The sequence below is a fragment of the Heterocephalus glaber genome, unplaced genomic scaffold (assembly GCF_053883595.1).
Source record: "Heterocephalus glaber isolate CG9 unplaced genomic scaffold, H.glaber_assembly_v1.0 deba00001072, whole genome shotgun sequence".
In the NCBI taxonomy this organism is placed as follows: domain Eukaryota; kingdom Metazoa; phylum Chordata; class Mammalia; order Rodentia; family Bathyergidae; genus Heterocephalus; species Heterocephalus glaber.
The window spans coordinates 2,714,956-2,737,929 of record NW_028258189.1 but is presented as its reverse complement, the minus strand read 5'-3'; the positions used below and the strand labels follow the sequence as shown (position 1 = coordinate 2,737,929).

General features: G+C 42.6%; 1 protein-coding gene across 3 annotated transcripts in view; it reads right to left on the bottom strand.

Annotated features, from left to right (window-relative positions):
* The window catches only part of Pudp (pseudouridine 5'-phosphatase), a 338,048-nt gene that overhangs the window by 225,845 nt on the left and 89,229 nt on the right, over positions 1-22,974 (bottom strand). For all 3 annotated transcript variants that reach the window (XR_015450778.1, XR_015450776.1, XR_015450777.1), the window contains exon 5: positions 6,431-6,531. The gene's annotated coding sequence lies outside the window, so the exon portion shown is untranslated. The remainder of the gene's footprint in view (positions 1-6,430; positions 6,532-22,974) is intronic.

Here is a 22,974-nt window from a genome sequence, read left to right as displayed (position 1 = left end):
AACAATATTAAGACCCAAAGTGAAATAATGATGTGAAGATTAACCTTGATTGTGAATGGTTTAACTCGCTGATGAATTCACAGTTTTCTTAGTCACTGTCCCACCCCTAGGACAAAATATTTGATACCCACAAGTTAAAAAATGAGAGCTTCCTTTGAGGTCAGGGTTTTTTTGGGATTCAGTCCTTAGTTGCCTGGGTCAAAAGCAGGAGAAGAAAGGGCATGGTGGAAGGATCCCAGGGAGGGCAGCTGCTCACATCATGGTGACCAGGAAGCACAGAGAAAGGAGGAGGAGCTGGAAACAAGATATCACCCTCCCAGGTCACACCCCAGTGACCAACCTCTTCCACCCAGGGCCTACCTCCTAACAGCACACTCAGCTATGAAGTCATCGATGGTTCAGTCCACTGATGAGTACAGCACTGCCATGATCCAGTACCTTCCAAAAACCCCAGCTCTGAATAGGTCTCACTGGGGCGCATTTTACATCTGAAGTATAACAGTCACTGAGTGAGGTGGTAGGAGATGGGCTTAGCTGGAGGAAGTAGGTCACTGGGTGTGTGCCTTTGAGGATACGTCTTTTTTCTACCTCCTAGCTGTCCTGAAGTGAGCAGGTTCCCTCTGCCACACAAGTCTGCCATGATGCTTCTTCCTTGGAGCCAACTAGCCAAGGACTGAAACATCTGAAACCAAGAGCCCAAACAAACCATTCCTTCTTTAAGCCGATATTCTCAGGCACTTGGTCACAGTGATGGAAAACTGGCCAACACAGAAGGCACTTTATTTTTTTAAGGTGATGTGTCTCTCCAAGTGTTTAAAGAAGATTAAAGTAAAGTCAGCATCCTGGTTTCATAAAGCCAGAGAATGATTCAAACAAAATTTTGGAGATTCTGTGTTGTTATTCTCAATTTTTCAATCATCTTTTGCAAGTGTTCTGTAATATGTACTCTGAAAGTAGTCAATATATAATGCGAAACAACATGTAGTTAAGTAGGGACCATAGGCCTGGGTATAGAGCTCAGGGTAGAGTGCTAGCCTAATGTGTGAAAGTCTCTAAGTCTGATCCCTAGCACAGGAGAGAGACAGAAAGGGAGAAGGAAGTGAGAGGGAAAGGGGGAGGGGGAGATGGAGAAGGAGAAGGAGGAGGAGGAGGACAGAGAATATTTCACTGGAAGACAAGGTGGGCCTATTTATTAGACTAGGAAAAATTATAAATTGTTTATTTCTGTACTTAAGTCCCCTATCTGGAATATGCTTTTTACGCCATTAGCAGTTCATGCCCCTGATGCTTTTAAGGTTTCAAAAGCAAAGGGAAGATTTTTTTACCTCTCTCTTCAGGCCATTCTTTTATATTTCTCTGCCCCAGGCAGTAAGCACATACCCACAGGGTTTCCTGAAAGAGGAACGGGGTGTGGGTGGGCAAAAGCGGATTTATGGGGTGGCTGAAAACTTCAATGAGATTTCAAAATGTTAACAGAGACTTTCTCCAGACAGTCAAACTACTGGTGATTTGTGTTTTTTATATGATCTCCTATTTGTTCCAAGCTTTTTATAATGAGAATAAACTACTTATGTGATAAAAAAAATAAAAGATAATTTTCTTTTTACATCTCTCTTCTTAGGCGGATTGAGATTGTCCAGAGGGCAGATTCTCCAGAGGGCTCACTTTGGGTCTTATCCCAGTGTACAATGCATGAAAGATGCCCTAAAAATAGTTGTTGAGTTCAGTACCAACCTTAAATCTTGCTCATCCACTCATTTACAAATGCAAAACCATAATGACACATAACCCATCTGTATATCTGTGTTTCCTGGAGTCTCAATTCTGAGAGCAAGGATTTTTAGAGCCATTGAACAAAATTCTAAGAGCAAATGACAATTTTCAGGACAAAGATCACTTAAAGAATTCCTTTTTGTACTTCTCCTATAGACTTGGATATGCTAGTTATTTGATATAAGTAAGAGAGACCTATTTTTTGTTTAATGAAAGCATATGTGTCAAACCCTAGGGATCTCAAAAGAAGATTATAATATAAAAATGTGTAGTAAGAATATGGTGAGTGTTGAAAGAAAAAAAAAAAACTAACTACAGTAAAAGATATGATGCCATTAGTCCCCCTCAAAATACACACTTTCTGAGCCCATTTATCCCACCATTCTGGCCACTTCCTGAAGCAGGTCTGCAATTCCTCTTTCTTTTATTTATTTATTTTTAAAACAATAAGTTTATCGGTACATTTTAGGTACACAATATAATGACATGCATCATTGGAAATTTGCACCTTTACATGATCTCTCTTGGTTCTTATTTTTCCCCCTTCCCCTCCCGTCCCTTCAGCCTCTCCTCCCCTCCCTAGTTACAAAGACTTTCTTTCCATTTTTTCCTTTTCTCATATTAATCCCATTCCCTTCTTTCCTCTTCCCCTACCCCTCCCACTTCTCCTTCCAGTTTGGCCCTTTTCTTCCCATTTCACATTATCTATTACCTTTTAGTACTCATTTACACTTTCAGTTTCTAACACTAGACAAACTATTCAGTATTTACACATGTGGATCCTATTTATTTCACTTGAGTATTGCCTTAATGTACGTCCATTTAGCTATAAATGTCTCTAATTTCTCATTCTTTATGGCTGAATAGTACTCCATTTTATATATAAAAAAACAACAACACATTTTCTTTATCCAGTCTCCAGTTGATGGGCAATTGGGCTGCTTCCAAGTTTTACCTATTACAAATTGTGCTGCTATGAACTTGGTGCACATATATCACTGTGGTATGATTCTTTTAATTCTTTGGGGAAGATACCCAGCAGAGGACTAGCTGGGTCAAATGGGACCTCTAGTCCTAGTTCTTTGAGGTATCTCCATACTGATGTCCACAGTGCTTGCACCAGTCTACACTCCCACCAGCAGTGGAGCAGGGTTCCTCTTTCCCCACAGCCCCACCAGCATTGGTTATTGGTTGATTTCATGACAGCAGCCATTCTTTCTGGAGTGAGGTGGAATCTCAGCGTTGTTTTCATTTGCATCTCTCAAATGACCAGTCATGTTGAACATTTTTTCACATGTTTATTTCCTGTTTCTACTTCTTTGTCTGGGAAATGTCTGTTCATTTCAGATGCCCATTTTCGGATTGGGTCTTTAAATTAGAGAAGTCTGATTTTTTTAAGTTCTTTATACATTCTAGATAGTAGACCTTTGTCTGAGGAACAGCTGGTAAAAATTTTTCCCAGATTGTGGGTTGTCTCTTCACTCTATTGGTGGTTTCTCTTGCTCTGAAGAAGCTTTTTAATAAAAAGAAATCCCACTTGTTAATTCTTTGTGCTAGTTCATGGGCAACTGAGGTTTTCTTCATGAAATCTTTTCCTACGCCAATGCCTTCAAGAGTTCTACCTAACCACTCTTCCAACAGGTTTGGTGTTTCTGTTTTTATATTTAGATCTTTGATCTGTTTTGATTTTAGTTTAGTGCATGTTGAGAGAGGGTCTTTTTTACTCTTTGGCAAGTTGAAACCCAGTTTTTCCAACACCATTTATTAAAGAGGAATTTCAATTGGAATTGCACTGAATTTATATAGCAGTTGTAAAAGAATGGCCATTTTCACTATATTGGTTCTCTCTACCCAGGAACAAGGGATGTCTTTCCACTTTCTGATATCCTCTTCTATTGCTTTCTTCAGAGTGCAATAGTTTTAGAGTAGAGGTCTTTGATTACTTTTGTTAGATTGATTCCTAGGTATTTCATTTTTTTTGGATGCTATTGTGAAAAGAGTTACTTCTTCAGTTCCTCTCTCAGTGAGTCTGTTGTTCTTGTACAAGAAGGCTATTGATTTTTGTGTGTTGACCTTGTATCCAGCTACTCTACCGAATTTGGTTATTAAGTCTGGAAGACTTTTGGTAGAGCTCTTGGGGTCATCTATATAGAATATCATGTCATCTGCAAATAATGACAGTTTATCTTCTGCATTTCCTATCTTTATTCCTTTTATTTATTTCTCTTGTCTAATTGCTGTGGCTAATGTTTCCAGAACACTGAACAGGAGTGGTGATACTGGACATTCTTGTCTTGCTCCTGATTTTAGTGTAAAGGATTCATTAGTGAGATTGGCCTATAGTTCTCTTTTTTGGTTGGGTCTTACTCTTCTTTTGGGATCAAAGTGATGCTTGCTTCCAGGAATGAATTTGGGAGTATTGTGTCCCTTTCAATTTCACTAAAGAGTTTAAACAGTAGTGGCAATAGTTCTTCTCTAAATTACTTGTAGAAAGTTTACGCAGCAGAATGAGCCAATGTGAGGACAGATTATCAGATACAGAAGAGAGGATTATGATTAGTGACCAGGAAAAGAAAGATTTCTTAAAAGTAGCAAGGGACCATGAGAAATCAATCCAGCAGCTAGTAGATGATTCAAAGAAGAATAACAGAAGACTGATTGGAGTCAATAAAGAAAAAGGAGATAGTTCAAATGACATAAAAAAAACTGTTCACGGAAGTAATGGCAGACAACTTCCCAAGCAGGGGAAAAGAATTTGACATACAGGTAAGTGAGGCATATAGGACTCCAGCTAGCCGTGATGTAAAAACAAAACAAACAAACAAACAAAACTACACCTAGGCATATAATAGTCAAGATTCCAGAAACCCAACAGAAGAACAAAATACTAGAAGCAGTTAGAGAAAAGAAACAAATCACATACAAAGCAATGCCCATCAGAATCACAGCAGACTTCTCAACACAAACCTTTAATTCAAGAAGAGCCTGGAGTGAAATATTTTGACCCCTAAAAGAAAACAACCTTGAACTCAGATTGATGTACCCTGAAAAACTATCTTTCAAAATTGATGGAGAAATAAGATACTTTCACAACAAAGAACACCTGAGATACTCCATGAATATCAAACCAGCACTCCAAACAGTTCTAAACAATATCCTAGAAAAAGATAATTAAGGTCACAACCCCACGAAGCCCAACAGAATGAGTCCATCAGGCAAGACAAGAAATTAAATGTAAAGGGGGAGAATCCAACAACAGGAAAAGGTCATGACAAGGATAAGTCAATGCATATCAGTTATAACCATAAATGTTAATGGTCTCAATTCACCAATCAAAAGAAATAGACTAGCAGAATGGGTCAAGAAGCAAAATCCAACAATATGCTGTATACACGAAAAATACTTAATTGAAAAAGAAACTCACAGAGTGAAAGTTATAGGGTGGAAAACAATACTCCGTGTGACAGTAACCCCTCAAAAAGCAGGAGCAGATATCCTCTTTGCAGATCAAATGGATTTCAAACCAACACTAATTAAGAGAGACAAAGAAGGCCACTACATTCTTGTAAAGGGAAAAGTCCAAGAGGAAGAGATGACAATAATAAATATATATGTACCAAACACTAGTGCACCCAACTATATAAAACAAATGCTAACAGACATGAAAGGTCCAATAAGCACTAATACAATAGTAGTGGGGGACCTCAATACCCCACTGTCACAGATAGACCAATTAAACAAAAAATGAACAATGAAATAGTAGAACTCAAACTCTTGAACAAATGGGCTTAACAGATGTTTACAGAGTGTTCCACCCCACAAAATCAGAATACACATTCTTTTCAGCTGCACACTGGTCGTTCTCCAAAATAGACCACATACTGGCTTATAGAACATGTTTAAGTAAGTGCAAAGGAACTGAAGTTATCCCCTGTATATTATCAGACCATAGTGTGATAAAAGTGGAGATCAATAGCAAAAGAAACTACAAGAATTTCATAAACACATGGATACTGAACAACACACTTCTGAATAACCAATGGGTCACAGAGAAAATTAAAGAAGAATCAGACAGTTCCTACAATTAAATGACAGTGACAACACAACATATCGGAATCTATGGGACACAATGAAAGCAGTTTTACAAGGGAAATTCACAGCAGTGAATACTCATATTAGGAAAACAGCGAGCCTAATTAAACAACCTGATGCTGAACCTCAAGCTTCTAGAAAAAGAATTGCAGGACAAACCCAAAGCCCATACAAGGGAGGAAATTATAAAGATCAGAGCAGAAATCAGTGCAATAGAGACTAAGAGAATGATACACAAAAATGCCAATGAAGCAAAGAGTTGGTTCTTTGAAAGAATAAACAAAATTGACAAACCTTTAGCCAACCTTATCAAAAAAAGGGAAAGAAAAACTCCAGATCTATGGAATTGGGAATGAAAAGGATGAAATTACAACAGACTGAGCAGAAATCCAGAGGATCATCCATACCTACTTCGAGAAGCTATACGCCAATAAGATGGAAAACACAGAAAAAATGGACAGATTTCTAGATGCGTATGAGTTATCAAAGTTGAGCAAAGAAGACCTAAAATTTCTGAACAACTCAATATCAATCAACAAAATTGATAATGTAATTAAAAACTTACCAGGAAGAAGAAAAGCCCAGGTCCTGATGGCTTCACTGCTGAATTCTGCAAGTCCTCTTTCTACAGCATCTGAGGTGTATCATTACGGCTGCTTCAATGTACTAATGAAAACAAAACATAGACCTTTTTATAGTCATTTTGACTTTGGGGAAGAGTCAGAAGTCAAATGTTGCCAGACCCGGAGAATAAGGTGGATGAGGACACATCATCGTGTTTCTATGAGGCTATCTTTCCCTTGGTGGCATGTACTATATTTTTTATCACACCCAGTAAAAACTCTCCAGAATAATGGGGTAACCGTATTTGAAGTGAGGGGAGTATTTTGAGGGAGATTAGTGGCAATGTGTCTTTTACTGGAACACATCTCTTTTCATTTAATCACTCACTGTGTATTTCAGTCATACCTCATAGATATTATAGGTGAGACTTTCCCACTTAACAGATGAGGAGAATGCAGAGATTAAGCGATTTGTCCATGAGGACATAATTGATGGGTATATTTCCTTATAGCTGCTTCAACACTATCTGAATACAGAAGTATAGATTGGGTATCCCTTACCTGAAATGCTTGGGATCAGAATTGGTTCTGATGCTGAGTTTTTTTCAGATTTGGTATCTGCACAATCATAACGAGATATGTTGGGGCTATAACATGCTATTACATGAAATTCTTTTCTGTTTCCTATACACTTTCAACACATAGCCTGAAGGTGATTTTGAGTAATATTTTTAAGTTGGGCGTGCTTTGATTGTGACCTGTCACACGGGGCCGGGTGTGGCGCTTTCTAGTTGGTCCAACACGTCAGTGCTTAGAGTGTTGGAGTTTGGGTTCTTTTGGACTTTCATGTTTTGGATGAGGTATGCTCAAGCTGTTGTTGGTATAAGTAGGTATAAAATAAGTAGATGTAATATTATAATTCCTGCATTCTGCTGGAAGCTCATCACGCAACACAATGTGTCGACAGGTAGATGAGATCAGGATGTGGCTATCTTTGGGGGAACCATTATTGTGCCCGTGATAAGCTCTGTGGATATCATCACCCTGCTGGGAATCAATATCCGTGTTTTTTCACCCCTTAGCATTCTGGGAATTCCTTCATCACAAACCTCTCATCACAGGTTAGCATGATTGCTAGTTTCTTTTTCTCCACCTTCAGATTAAAAGCTCCTAGACAAACTCCTGCTTCAGTATGCTTGCAGAATGAAAGAATAAAAGCAAAAGGAACTAGCGTTGAAAGGTTTTGTGCTTCTTCTTGTGCTGACTCTTGCATTTTTCCATGGGTTGAAGTTGGGTTCAGTGAACTGATGTGAAGATCTCACCGAAAAAACTTGATTTTCACGTAGCAGAGCAGGTGGCCCCTTGGAGACAAAGTCATTACAAGCACGATTTGCAGCTTTTCTTCTCCGTGAGGTTTTATTAGCAACTTTAGCTGGGATATCTGTAAATTTTGGCCTCAGAGAGCCTAGTTAGGGCATAGTTATGGTAACTGGTTTGCCAAGAGAGGCATACTCGTTTATTCTTTGTGTCCTGCTAATTATTCATGCTGCCCTTTTTGAATCTCTGCAGCTTCTGTTTTGGTAATAAATTACAGTCATACAAAGCATACCAACATTTTCAACATCAAATATGTACATCAGTTTGCTTGGGGGGAATACAAAGAGGGAGGAAACCAATGACGTGTTGTAACCAACACTAACTCCACATATGTGTTACTTGCTTTGCTTGAACAATCAGCATCATTTCTGAAAAAGTTAAGAAGGAGAAAAATATTCATACTTGTTTTCCCTTAAGAGGTGACATGTATGCTAACCAGGGTCCAGCTCAGTATTTCCATGCACATACATACTTTGTGCCTGACATACTGAATTGCTTCTCTCTTACACTCTTACTTGCTAAAGTCTACCACGAAGCAACTCAGTCCCACTGACAAATGGTTGCCGAGTTCTTTTTCTTCCCGAGAAGTGGGGAAAATGTTAGCATTGGCCGGGATCCAGTTGGACAGACAATACAGTGCAGAAAGACAGAACCGAATGGAAAATTGCCTCATGCTCGTAGGGAAAGACGAGGGTGGAAAGCAGCCAGTCAAGGAGCTTAGAAAGAAAAGCTGTCTGCCAGTGATCCAAATTAGCTACCAATATCTTGTCTGGTAGCTAGGACTGGACCTGGCAATGCTAAGAAATGAAAAGGCGCTCAACTGAAGGAATGCGTTCAAATACAAGCTCGGGCACGAAAGGTTTTTGCAGAAGGTGTTTCTTGACTCAATTTGCAAATGGATAAATTGCAGCTTAAAATATGAGAAAGCAATAGGGGAAATTCACAATCATCTAGTTTGGAGCATGAAACAAATTTTCTTGAAAAAAAACAGTGAATGCAAACTAAGAAAACTACAATCATTCTAAAATCTCTTAATCAAATGCCAACAAATAGAGCAGTCTATATTTGGAGAGATCCACATCTGTGGAGTGGGAACTAGGCCCAGTTACTAAGGCCATTTCTGATTTATTTCTGAGCAACTCAGGGGCTTGTGAAAAATAACTGGTTGGTCCACTCCCAAAACTTATCTCATCTTCCACCATCATGGTCTATACAACCTACCATAGCATAAAAAGCATGCATAAATATTTGCCTTTTATTCCCTTGAAAAGACCATATACCTACATCTAAGGACAGAGCCATTCTTCCCGTTAAACAGCAAACAAATGTTATTTTTAAAATAGTGATTTCATATTACAGGATACCAACATATTTTACCTACATAGAAAGAGAGAATTATTGCTAGTCACGCTACTGAAAGATTAGAGTACGAAAGAAGTATTAAGGGGTCAGAAAGTTCTTTTGTTAGTAAAGAGCTTATCTCGATTCATTTGAAGAACTTCATGCCAGTTTGAGGTTGCCCTGTAAAATTTAAATAGCAAAATGGAAGACCATGTGCGGCCCCGTGCTGAAAGAATGCAAAATCTCATAAGCACAGAAGACAATTCCCACATCGCCCCTGAAGTTCTGGCAGAAAGAAAAAAAAGGACACTACACAAGTTGAATACTCATTATGGATGAGTCACCATGTTAGACAGAAAAAGGCAGAACACGTGACCTGTGGCACTATGGAGTACAGCCTTGTGGAGGACAGTGGGGCCATGCGCTGTGAACCACCCTGAGCAGCAACAAGTATGGACACAAGTGTCGATAGTTGCAGACTTCCGAGACCTAAGCAAACAGTGGTGGTAATTCAGAGATACCACAACGCCATGCCAGTGTTTCCTTTCCACTTCTGCACTTGGCTGGAGAAGGTCAAATTTGAACTGGATGTTCTAGAGTCTGTAGGCTTTTCAAAGGAAGGCTATTGAAGGAATCAGATTGTGAATGGGCAGAAGTACAGACACGAGGTAGGGACGGGCATTCTCTTTTTAAATGTTAAGTGTGGTAAAATATCCATATCATGTAGCATCATAAGCCAGGCATACTGAGACATACCTTTAATCCCAGTAACCTGGGAGTCTGAGGCAGAAGGATCACAAGTTTGAGCCCAGTCTGGGCCACTTTGTGTCTCAAAGTTGATAAAAAAGGCTGGAATTGTAGCTCAGTGCAAAGGCACTGGATTCAATACCCAGTACCACACAGAAGGGGAAAATGACAATTTTGGACCCAGAAGGCATTACTATGTTAAGTGAAATAAGCCATGCACACAAAGACAAATACGGCACAATCTCACTCATCTGTGGAATATAGAAAAGGGGATGTCATGCAAGCTGGGAGTGGAATGGTCTCCACCAGATACCAGAGAGAGTAGGGGAGAAAGAGGGAAGGAGAGAGATGGTCAATGGACACTAAGTTAGAGTTAGATCAGAGAAAAAGGGTCTGGCTTTCTAATGCACACTTCAATTGATAAGGACAGTGCACTGCATATTCCAGAAGAGCTGGGAGAAGTGATATTGAATGCTTCCACCACAAAGAAATGATAAATGTTGGAGGAGATAGATATGTCTGCCTCAATTTGAACACTGCCTCTTGTATACATGCTTTGAAACATCATATAGTCTCCCGTGAGCAAGTACAATTTTTAGAGTTGATTATAAAAAGAAAGACAATTTCTCACACCAGAGAAACTATTTGGTATTTACACATGTGTGTCCTATTTATTTCACTTAAGAGTATGGCCTCAACGTGCATCCATGTAGCTATAAATGTCTCCAGTTTCTCATTCTTTACGACTGAGTAGTACTCCATTTTATAATGTGAAATAGGAAGAAAAGGCCCAAAGGGGAAGGGGAAGTGGGAGTGGTAGAGGAAAGGACAAAAGGGAGAGGAATAAATATGAGAAAAGGAAAAAATGGAAACAAAGTCTTTGTAAATAGGGAGGGGTGGAGGGGCTGAAAGGAAGGGAGGGCTAGGAATGGGGAAAAAATAAGAACCAAGAGAGATCACGTAAAGGAACAAATTCCTAATGATGAATGTCAGCATACTGTATGCCTAAAATGTACCGACAAACTTAATGAATAAAAAAGAAAGAAAGAGCTCCCATCGTAAGCATTGTAAGCACGTCTCCAGAATATTAAGAGCACTCATACTGTTGTGCAGCCATCATCACCCAGTGTGTCTTCAGGGAAATATTTCCTCGTGTGATGGGCACACTCGGTACCCATCAGTCATGAAGTCCTGGGGCCCTTGTCCTCGCTCCCTCACAACCAGGAATCTACCTTCCATCTCCACGATTCTGACCACTCTAAGCACGTCGGATAAGTGCAACCATTCATTATTTGTCCTTTTGTCTTTGGTTCAACTCAGCGACAGTCTTCCAGGTTCATCCAGGTTGAGCATGTGTCAGAATTTTCTTCCTTTTTTGTATTTTTTTTTTAATGAGTCCCTATTTGCAGCACATAATGTTCACCTTCCTCATGGGGAGTTGGTACACGAACATAACACATTCTCATTCCTTTTTCATTTCCTTTCTCTTCCCTCCCTCCTCCCTCTGTCCATCTCTTAAACCTCTTGCTTTTTATGCTGTTAGAGGAAATGCACAATAAAACAACACTGAGATTCCATCTTAACCCAGAAAGAATGGGCATCATCAAGAAATCAAGTAATAAGAAATGGTCCTTGGTCTGCGGAAAAAGGAACACTCCTGCATTGTTGGTGGGAGGTAAACTAATATAACCACCATGGAAATCAGGATGGAGATTCCGCCAAAGAAAAAAGCAAAAACAAAAACAAAAAAAAGACTGACACTAGAAATCAATTTAGCCCTACTTTCTTCTACGTATTTTCTGAAATAGTTAAAGAGATAATACTATAGTGATCCTTGCACACTCATGTGTACAGCAGCACAACTCATGATAGCTAAATCTCGAAAGCAGCCTATATGTCCATGAAGAGATGAATGGATAGAGAAAATGTGGTGTTAATACAAAACAGAGGACTACTACGTTGTAAAGAAGGATGAACCAGTCACGTGTAGGAAGATGGACGCACCTTGAGACCGTCATGTTAAGTGAAATGTATCAGACACGAAGCTTAAATATCATATGGTTTCTCTTATATGAGAAACTCCAAAAAGTAAAGAGAAAAATAAAAGGTAATAGAAAATGGGCAGTTAGGCATGAAAGTAGGCCGAAAGGAAGACTGGGCAGCGGGAGATGGTAATTCTACCGTGACGCCGGCTAGCAGAGAGCCGCTGGTAAGCCAAGCGGAGGCGGGTGGAGTAAAAACAGCCAAGTGGGAAGACTGCCGACCAGAATCCCCGCTCACATCCAAGCTCCATCGCATGCTAACGTGACTCAGTCAGCCCGTGGTATCTCTCGGAGGGTTAAATGATGCCCAGGGTGGAAAATACCAATACGGCAATGGTGCGTGACACACCCTGCTGAGCCGGCCTCAGTGATTAGGACACAAGCCTTGCAGTGGGGTCAACATTCAAGGTCATGGAGTTAAACCCCGACATGGGGAAGCCCCTTTCTGCACTCAGTTATGGCCACAACAATGAAGCTGTGCTTAAGATGTTCCTGTCGTGAACAGTCCCTGATCAATTTGGAGAGATCTGGCTAAAACGGAGGCTTAGCGTAAATCGCTCCTGCTTCCCCAGCAGGCAGATCACCTGGCAAAGAAAGAAGCACGGAGGGCCAAGGCCTGGTCACGGCTTCTCGGCGGACTTCACAGACGGACCCGGGATGAGCTGGTTACTCCTCATCCCCCATGACATGAAGGTCACTGTGGTGCTGCCCAGTGTCAAAGGATTGTGGAGCTTTTCCTCACGAATTACTCACTGCCCTTTTTCTTGTCTGCCCCGGGAAAGCCAGATGCGCCGAAGTGTCCAGTACACAGCCCGGAGTTACATACGATGGAGTTCTCACGTACATATGATCTCTCTGAGACTATAACGCCTCCCTCTCCCTCTCCTCATCCAAGGTGAGTGAATCAGTCCTGAAGTCGTGGTTTCCTAGTTCATCTTCACGTTGCTACCGCTTCGGTTTAGGTCAGTTCCCATTTGCGTGGCCTCTGCCAAACCCAGACATGCACTCTGTGGTCACTTTCACGGGGACCGTTGTCAGAGAATGTGTTCATCGCCTGCACGCTTCACCTCATACCAGGGAGATCTAAATGTCTTTCCCAATCTTTCACCGTTCACTGTAAGTAGTGACGTGTTTTCGTAAGTACTATTGTTGGTAAGGTGGGTTTTTGTCAAATTAACGAAGGGGGACATAGACATAGATGCTGTAAGATGAGACCGTGTCTTCACCATATACTACGCTTTCAAATGGATAAAATAAACCTGTGCTTTAAAGTAACAACAACAACCAAATTCTGCCTGAGGAGAAGTCCTGGATTCCAAGGCTTTTGCCCAAATAATCTGATATTGTGGTCATGAAGTGTTGAAACTAACACTTGAGGCAGTAAGTGTACATAATTTAGAAGGAATACAACAATTTGAATGTTTGTTGGGAAGTTTAAAACAGCCTGATGCCAGTGAGATAGCAGAAAATCATTTCCTGACAATTCACATTTTCTAATGCGTGGTTTCATAAAATCGTTGAGATATATGTGGACCTCGAAGTAGAATGACTTGAGAATAACGAGGCCAATATTTTTGTAAAGGCATACCTGTTCTAATTAAGAAAAAAGAGAATCCCTATACAAAGGGGAAAAATTTGCTAAGCAAAATGCAGCGTCATGGAACACACTTAGAATATTCAACCAAGATTTAATAGGGGCAGAAATAAAATAAATATTGACCTTTTGTAAATGCTGAACTTCATGGGTTTGTGAACTTGGATTTGGAGGAACTTTCCACATTTGAAGAGGACTGAAAATATTCTTTCGGTTCAAAGGAATAGAGTGTCCTGATCATGAAGCACATGAAATAATTTTAACAATTTTAGGACTAGAGAAAAGAGGTCAAGGGAAAGGTGTACAGATGCTTAACGTGGTCGCTTTTTAATTCACCCAGAAAAGAGAAAGAAGCAAAGAAAGTGTGCAGAAAGCACGCGTATCACCGACCCGTTAAAAGGGTGTGGTGGTTCTGCAGCTGTCCGGGAAAGGCAATTAATTCCTTGGCTCCATGAGCAGAATGGAGAGGCTGCATCTGAAGGCGCTGAGCACTAGAGTGGTCTGGCGAATGGCTGTGTGATGATGGACTACAGTGAACAGAGCACATAATCAACAGCAGCTTTGTTGGAAATCCCACTGGTCTGGAGTCATAACCCACTTTCCAGTGAAGTCAGATATAAGCAAACAGCAGCTCCTGAAATGTCCTGGGGTGGATGGCAAAAATATCCAAGTCAAAACACAGATGTGTTGAACTCCAGCTGGGTGCGCGTTGCTTGTGGATGTCCCAAGGTCAGATCCTGATATGCCTTGCCGGGGGAGCATCAAATATTTGAAATCACACAGAAACCATGTTCCTCCCTACCACGTAGAACAACTCTCTTCCATAAAATCAATCCAGTCATTGGTGGCAAAATTATTGGAGTCAGCTGGTAAGAATGGTGTCCTTCTCCATGGATGAGACCTGAGTGGTAGATTTATAAAGAGCTTTAAGAACTCCTTCAGTTGTGCTATGGTGCTGCAACCCTGCTGTCTTTCCTGGAACGGCCCCTGAACACAGGCTTGACCAGGATGCATTCGCAGTTTCGGAGTCCAGGGGTGCCCTTCAGCCCAGCGCTGCACCACACATCAATGGCGCACTCTAGATGCAGCCACCTCTGGGAAAGCCCCACCTATGACTGCACGAGGCTTGGGGGGGGGACATCTAGACACAAAACATAGCAGGTGCATGCGGTGGCCAGAGTGTGGGGACGAGCAGCAGCCTTCTGCCTTGCCTCCTACTTCTTGGGGTCCAGCCGGGACTGACCTGGTCCCACCATGTTTTCTCTCATTGAGTTTGAAAAGAGCAATTCTTTCCAGCCCTGAAAAGCTCAAGACCTAAATATAACATTTGGAGGGGAACCAAAGAAGGCGCTATGTTCTAGGAGCAAGGTTGCAGGGAGAGCTGGGGAGGAAGAGGCAGCATGGGACAGGCATGACCTGCATGCTGCGCCTACTACAGATGACCACATGCTGAATCAGGACACGATGCACCAGAAGGGGCTGCCCGTGCCAGGACCTTTGCATACTTTTTGTCATGTGCCCATAGCTCCTGTCAACCTTGGTTCACCTCAGAAATAAAGGCTGAAACCCTGATTATACCAGTCGGAGAAAGTTGTTTTTAGAAAGTCAGCTGACCCCTGTAACTATGGGCAAGACGGGGCCGGGGATGTAGCTCTGTGGTGCCCCACCTGCCTCTCAAGCGCAAGGTCCTGAGTTGGAGCCCCGGGACTGAAAAAAAAAGAAACAGTAAGGGCAAAAGAAAGATGCCATGCTGAGAAGCTCACCTTGAGCTTCTCCCTGCCAAACAGCTCACTTGCTGTGCGGCAGCCCCCCATGGCCCTTACCTGCCTTCTGTGATGTTATCAGTGAGATTTCTGCTTTACTTCACTTTCACTATCTGAGTTGCAGTTCCCAGGTGGACAGAGGAACCGGGGAAGTGGAGGTCTCTTCCCTGGAGGGCCCCAGCCCCCTAGACGGCTGCCTGACACAACAAGGACCCCAGGAAAGTCGTGGCCGCCAGGATGTCACTCATGGAGGGTGGCCTAGGCCAAGGCAGCATGTAGATTAGTGCAGGGCTATGCCTTCATTCAGTCATTTGTGCTCTGAAATGAGTATCAGTGCCTAGCACCTCTCTCACCTGGGGTATGCACGTGTGTGTGTGTGCGTGCGGGGGTGTAATTGATGGGCATAAATACACACACAGGAAAGCATTTATTCATTTCAGAAAGTCAGGTAATATTAACAGCGTCGGAGTATAAATGGAGTGATTTTCTTCCATGTCTGACTTTCCCTCAAATATCTCCTCCTTCTCTGTGGGTGAAACCACTTAAACCTTTTATCTTGCTTTCCATTGTGGGAAAAATGAGGATAATAGATCCCCCCCACAGCACAGCCATTTTAGAGAAATGTTTTGATGCCTGCCCTTTACGGCATCGTGTGAGCAAAAAGCTTTGCGCTTTAGCGTTGAGGTACCACGCTAATATTATTAGCAGGCTCCTGAGATTTCATCTTCGGGAGCTGACAAGTCTTTCTCTTCTGAACACCCCCTGTCTTCAGCCCCTGGGCACACTCACGTGGTCCCCGACAGCTCTCTCTGGCTAGATCCACTTGTGTCTATGAGAAGCCAGACAAGAGGCTGGGCCCAGCAGGACGGACGGTCCAGGTGAAGGAAGTTCTGAGATGAGGAGAGAGAGATGGTTTCGTGGAGATGTAGCTGACAGTGCACCTGCAGGGATACACCGGCGGGTGAGACTTCCATATGCAATGCCAAGGTGCCGGTTCAGTGAAGCCCAGGCCACAGGATGAAGGAGACGGAGACGGAGGACCACAGTTAGGGACTGAGACACAAACCACGGCAGCCCTGGGGTGCTTCCTCCCAACCACTGGGCCGCCTCTGGGGAGGCAGGTGATTCCAAGAAACATCCCCGTTCCTAGGTCATCTTGCGCTTCATGTCCCCTGTTGATCTCTCAGGCATTTCCTTCTGCTAAATGTGTTCTCCTGAACTGTGGTTGCCTTGAAGTCCTGAATCGGTTCAGAACATTGACTTTTCACGGTCACTCTGACCTTGGGGAAGAGCCGGAAGTCACACGGTGCCAGATCCGGTGAGAAACAAGGATGAGGACGTGGGGTTATGGTTTTTCCCCGACTTTTAAATCATTTTTCCATAGTTTATTTTAATTAGTATAAAAATGTATGCATAATAATTACATTTATCTTGGGGAACTGGTAAACATACATCTAGCATCTTAATCATTTTTATTCCCCCTCACCTTGGCTTCTCGCCTGGTCCTCGGACCTCCTTCTGATCTCCATAGAGTCTACCTCCCTGTCTCCTCCCACCTTTTACTTTGCTCTTTAAATTATTTATACTTTGAGTTTTTACATAAGAGAAATGACACCATGCGATGTGTCATCTTTTGTATCTGATTTATGTAACACTGTGGTCTCAAGGGCCATCTGTTTTCTTACAAATGACTCAAACTTATCTTTCTTTATGGCAGAGTAGTACTCCGTTGTGGGTATATGGCACATGTTTTTATGAACCTTCCTTTTCCATTGAGGGTACTCGGCAGTACCATTCACTGCATTTTTCATTACACCTCCTCAAGATGCTGATGAAAGACGACCTCCAGAACTGCTCCAGAAAGTGGCAAGAACCATGGGACGTGTGGGTGCAAAGCAAGGAGTGTTTTCGCAGGGTTCATGATAATGAGTCTTTCACTGTAATACGTGCTTAAAAATTAAACATTCACTGCATATTTTGATCACTCCTTGTAATAAATAAATAAAATATATCTAAAGGGTTATCTATGTAGTACTATAGAAAAAGGTCATTTTGAAGAAAGTAGGAGAAAGAGAGTGAAGAAAGAGGGGGGGAGAGAGAGAGAGGAGAGAGAGAGAGAAAGAGAGAGAGAGAGAGAGAAAGATTTTCATTCCTTGGAATGTAACATTCAGTTCACTCTTACATTTCCCATCATGTTTGTACACGGAGACTGATTTACCAAGAGGAGGTAGAATTAAATGATGAATTTCATGAAATGCTTAGAACTCAAACAAAGGTAGAATTTAGAAGACTTATTCGTAATCAAGATTCAAGATACATCTCTGTATCCACGCATAGGGAGGCAAAAAAACAAAACAAAACAAAACAAAAAAAACACACAGCAGTTAATGCTTAGACCCAGGGACTCCCCTAAGCCACCTGTGTTTGGTGAGAACTGGTTTAGGAAAATGGATATTTCAAGTAATAGTCCTGAAAATGATGACTGAGATTTGGATTGGTTTTCCCAAATAGAATGAGTGAAATTTTAAAGTCTCTTCTTAGAATATGGGATCCAATCGATGCAGTATATATTTCAAGAGTGTAGGCTCGCAGCCAGAGATGAAATTAGAGTGGATGTAAGGAGCAGAGCGTGTGTGTGTTGGCTTTGCCAGCCTTCTACAGCCAAGGTGGCAACTGGGGATATGGATTTGGGAGATTTCCAGCCATGGGAATATGTTCCGTGTCGCCAGGTTTGCGGCGTTCCGTCGAGAAGCTAAGCTGGTTAAACCACAGTGCAGGCTGTGGATAGTTCCAGGATAGTTAAGGTCTAACCCATGCCCACAAGCAGCCAGTCAAAACATAAACCAGGAATTTGAAAACTGGAAAGCAGAGGTGAAGTGACTTTAGTCTCCCGGCCTGTCCTCACAGCACCTAATTTCAGAATGATGGGTTCGCTGCCGTCTTCTAGTGGGTTGAAAATCAGAGCATGGTAACGTTGGGAAGGATTTATAAATTCATCATATTCCGTAAGTCAGCAGAATTCCCTCCCCCAGCTCTCTGTTCTTATTCCAAACATCTTTTTCTTTTTCTTTTTTTCCCCAGGAACGTAATGTACTTGAAATTGTGCTCCATGCTTAAAGTACAGCGATAAATAAGATATAATGGATTTCTGTCCCTAAAAGGTTGACAGCTATTATGGAACAGAACCAAAAATTTTAAAATTTTTTTTTTTAAATCCAGAAAACTGTATGAACATGAAGGAGGGAAGGTATTCAGGCATCTCAGGGCATTTCATCCGTAGGGCCCAGGAACATTGGAATATTCAGAGGCGCTGGAAAGACAGGATGTGGTGAAGTACAACATTCCACTGGGAAGCGGCATTGGGTTTTCACAACTGGTTTTAAACATTAAATCAAAATCTTCTTTCACAGGGGGAATAACACTGAATGTTCCATAGCTCCTCGGCAGGGAGACTATGGTTGGTTGGCAATGATTGAGTATTTTGAAATAGGCTGCAGCGGGGCGTGGTACTGGGAGCTTCTCTGTGTTCTCGAGCGTGGAGGGGAAGCAGCTCCATCCCAGCCCAGGATCTTGGCTCGAGGTTGAAAACGCACCTGCCAGAATCTGACCCTATCTGTGACCCGTCCTGGTCCCCCCACTGGGGTCCCACCCACCACCACCCTCTCTGGCGTGGAGTTTGCAGTCGCCCCCTAATGGAAGCCCCAGCTCAGAGCCCTCAGTTTCTCGGAGTGTGAGTCGGAGGGCTTTGCTACTCCCAAACTTCCTTTAGCCCCCATTCCTGGGTGGTCCCCACCTCACGTACTACACTGCATTTTCACCTTACATTACTTTGCATGTGTCATTATTTATTCAAGAGCCAACAAATAGCATCCTAAAATTAAACTAAAAGATTGCACCAAGAACCTTTTAAAGTCCTTTTTAAAAAATCTCTTCACAGGGCAGGGTGAGTGGACCCATGAATAACCACAGGTCCTAGATTTCAAAGCTGTTTGGACCTTAAATGGTCCAAAGCACCGTGAGATATAAGGTAGGATCGAAAGACATGATGAATGTTTACGTCTTAAAAATGTATTCCAGGAAAGGACACACTGCCATGAATCTCCTCACAATCCTCCCCCTGATTCGCACACATTCATCTCATTGTTCTTGTTACATTTTGAGTCCTCTTTCCTGAGGGTCTTTAGCTGCACTGACCTGGCTGCCTCGATGTCCTGACTGGATTCAAAATGTTGACTTTTCAGGGTCATTTTGACTTTGAGGAAGAGCCAGAAGTCACACGGTGGCGCTGGATTTGGTGAATAAAGTGGATAAGGACATGCAGTCATGTTTATTATTGAAAAAAAAAAAACCCTCCACAATTTCATAAGGAAATAAAAGGAGAATAACAGTAGTTATTCCACTGTGTATCACTATCCCCAAAGGAGTTACTTAGAGTTCAAGGAATAAACCAACAAGATCCTTACAGAGAAGGAATATATAATAACAAAAACTTTCTTTTCAAGGAACTACGATAAACTAGTGGTGTAAATGAAACAAACAAGCATATACCCTGAAATGGTTTTCAAATAACAGAATGTGTAATCTGGGGAAGGAGGTGAACTTCTGCCTGTCTCCCGTGTGTCTCTTCTGTTCTCACGAGCCTGCTTTTCTTTTGGATGCCACTTGGCCCCAGCCTTCACTGACTTTTTGATCACACCTGGTCCAGAGGACTTCCCAAAGAGAAAATGGCGATGAGTGTGTTGGAAATGTGGGGGAGTGTTTGGAAGGGGTTTGAAGGCAATGTGCCTTTTACTATGATAATTCCTTTTTCATTTAAATGCTCCCCGGATATTCTGATCACCCTTGTATTATGGCCAAGCTTCCCCTATCCGCCCACTGCAGTGGGGGCCTGGACGGAGCAAAAGGCAAGTCCACACAATCATACTTTTATGCCAGCCGTTAAACAGCCTGTGCCAGCAGGAAGGCAGAAAGTGAGAAAAGATTTCATTTCACCTGCTGTGCTACTGCGGAAAAAGCAAGTCTTTATTTACTTGTGGCAGCTGAAATTTCCTAGACTGCTCCTGAAAACTGGATGCTACCTGTGATTTGTTTTCCATGCACCCGCCTACAAACCTACCCCATATTTCTCTCCTCTGAGGAAAGCAACACGAGTCATGGGTGGAACAGTTACGGTACTTATTGATCATTGTTAAACAGACACAAATAAAGCTAAGGGAAACAATGGGGCATTGCAATGCCACTGGTGTCTCTTATCATAGGTCCGTGCTCGGTGTTTTGGAGCTAAATGTCTTTCCATGATTTCCAATCAAAGATAATTTTGAGGAGCTGCACAAATGCCTTTTGGGCATCTTGGAAAGGTCCGCAGCTGCTGCAGAATCGCCAATGAAAACACCAATTCATCTTTCATAGAGGAGACCACACGTTTCACCCCTGCATTGGCACTGTGGCGGGTCATCACTGGACTCACAGAGTATGGTCTTCTACCTTGGTGCTGCAGATACGCAAATTAATGCAAATTCTGTCCCTCTCCCCCTCCCCCAGAAGGATGGCTTGTCCACCTGGTCACTTTTGAGGGTGGCTGTAGTGTTTATGAGAAGAGTAAAAATAGATTCAATATGAAACATTTCTGAAAGACTAGGAGGGATTTATATCATTTTAAAGATATTACTCTTAGAGGAAATTACTCTTAGAGGAAAAAATAAAAATACTTAAAAGGTGGAGGCTGTCTGGGAAGAATGAGAGAGTGAGACAGAGGGAGATGGAGAGAGAGGGAGAAAGAGGGGGTTTGGAGGAAGATGAAGTAGAACAGGATTGGGTACACCTGAAGTGCCAGAGAGATTTTGCAGAGAAAAATGTGGTGGCCAGAAGCCTACTTGGTTCCACTACATGCCTGGTCCACAGGCTTTGGGGAAGAACTGAATTCTTTTTACCGAGTTTTCTGGAAGTCAGAGGAGCTGGGTCCTGTGTGAATGAAGTACCGCCACGCTGTAATAGGTAATGAGGTCTCAGGCTCCACGTTGGAGGAGCTTAATAGTCCTTCACCCTTTTCACAAACATTGCCACTCAAGTGATGCATGCTGAGCTGCCTTCAAGGAAAACCTGCAGGACTGTATCTCCTGAATTGCCATGACTCGCCCGAGCAGTTGGCCTAAACCCCTGATTTTAATCCACGGCAAAAGGTGGTGACGATCCACACTTCCGCGTGTATGGCAGCAATCTGCAAGAGCAGGGTACCGTAATGGTGAGTAGCGTGCGTGGGATGCACACCAGACACACACAGCACCGCCATGAGGAGCAGTGAAGACCACACGTTTATTTCCCTGCTATTTCAGTGGCAAACTGCTCTGTGTTTGCAAGGCGAGGAGGGGCCTGCTGCTCCCCTGAGCCTTGCTGCTGCTGCTGGAACATTCCATGTGGGCTGGAGGACTGGTGTTACCCATCCCCAGATGCCAGCCTGTGTAGCAAAGCAAGGGGGCGATCCCGGAGCCTCGACTCCAGCCCAGAGCCGGATGCTCATGCATCCTGTGTCAGCAATTGGCTCTTGGACCAGCTAGGGAGGCATGGCCTGCAGCTGCTTGGAGATGTGGCCTACTGCACTTCTGAGAAACCTGCAGCCAACCCACAGGTGAGGTTCTGAGCATGCACTGCTGCCAGCCTGGCTAGCACTGCCTGTATGAGGTGGTTCTCCTGCCCGGGTAAGGGTCCTTGTATTGTAAAAGTCATGTGTTGCTTTCTTTGTTGAGATGGCAACTATATGACAATGTTGCTTTTTTGGGGGGGTCACCTCTGGAGGTAGAGAGCGCTCCAACAGCTGAGACTAGGAGGGACCTAATTCCTCTGCCATGGTGGAGATAATGATGTGAACGATAATAAGCAGACTGTTGGGGACCAAAAGCATACAACATTCCCACCTACAAATACCTTTACCTTCTCCCCTTATTTCTCATCATATTGTCACCCTGATTACTCATGCTGCCAGGGAAGATGTATTTGCTATAACTGCCACCATGTTTAGGTACTGAAATGTCAAGATAAACTTTTTCTTGTGTGTGTGCAAAAATTTATTTAAAATAAGGCACACACAAACTTTTGAAGATGGGCCTTGCAATTTATCGTCCATGTTGTCTTAATGACTGGTTATTTTTGATATCGATCTCATATTGTCAAAATTGTGATTGTAAATACAGACGTCTGTATTGGCCTTGAGAATGGGACCCCCAAAGTCTGGGTGGTATTTTAGGGACACGTGGTAGAATGCTGGATTTGCAAAATGCCTGTAATGTCAGCTTGCTCTCAGATACTCGATTCAAACTCATAAAAGCAAGTGAAGGACAGGCTGCTACCTAATTTTCAGGACAATAAAATATGGCTGATTTTATGCAAAATTCATTACAGGATTAAGGACTGAATCATTTCTTTGCCTAAGTGAATTTCTCATGCACTCACCTGTAAAATTGTTTTCTTCCCTCTCATTTTCAAACTCATTTGGCTTTTTTTATCTCAGTCCTGGGGATAGAACTCAGGACCTTTGCATTGAGCTAGACCCTCAGACCCTTTTCCATATTTTTATTTTTTTTTAATTTGGAGCCAGGGTCTTGCTAAGCTCCCCAGGCTGGGCTCCAAGTTGTCATCCTCCTGCCTCACCCACCCAGAGTGCTGGGATGATGGGCCTGCGCCGCTAT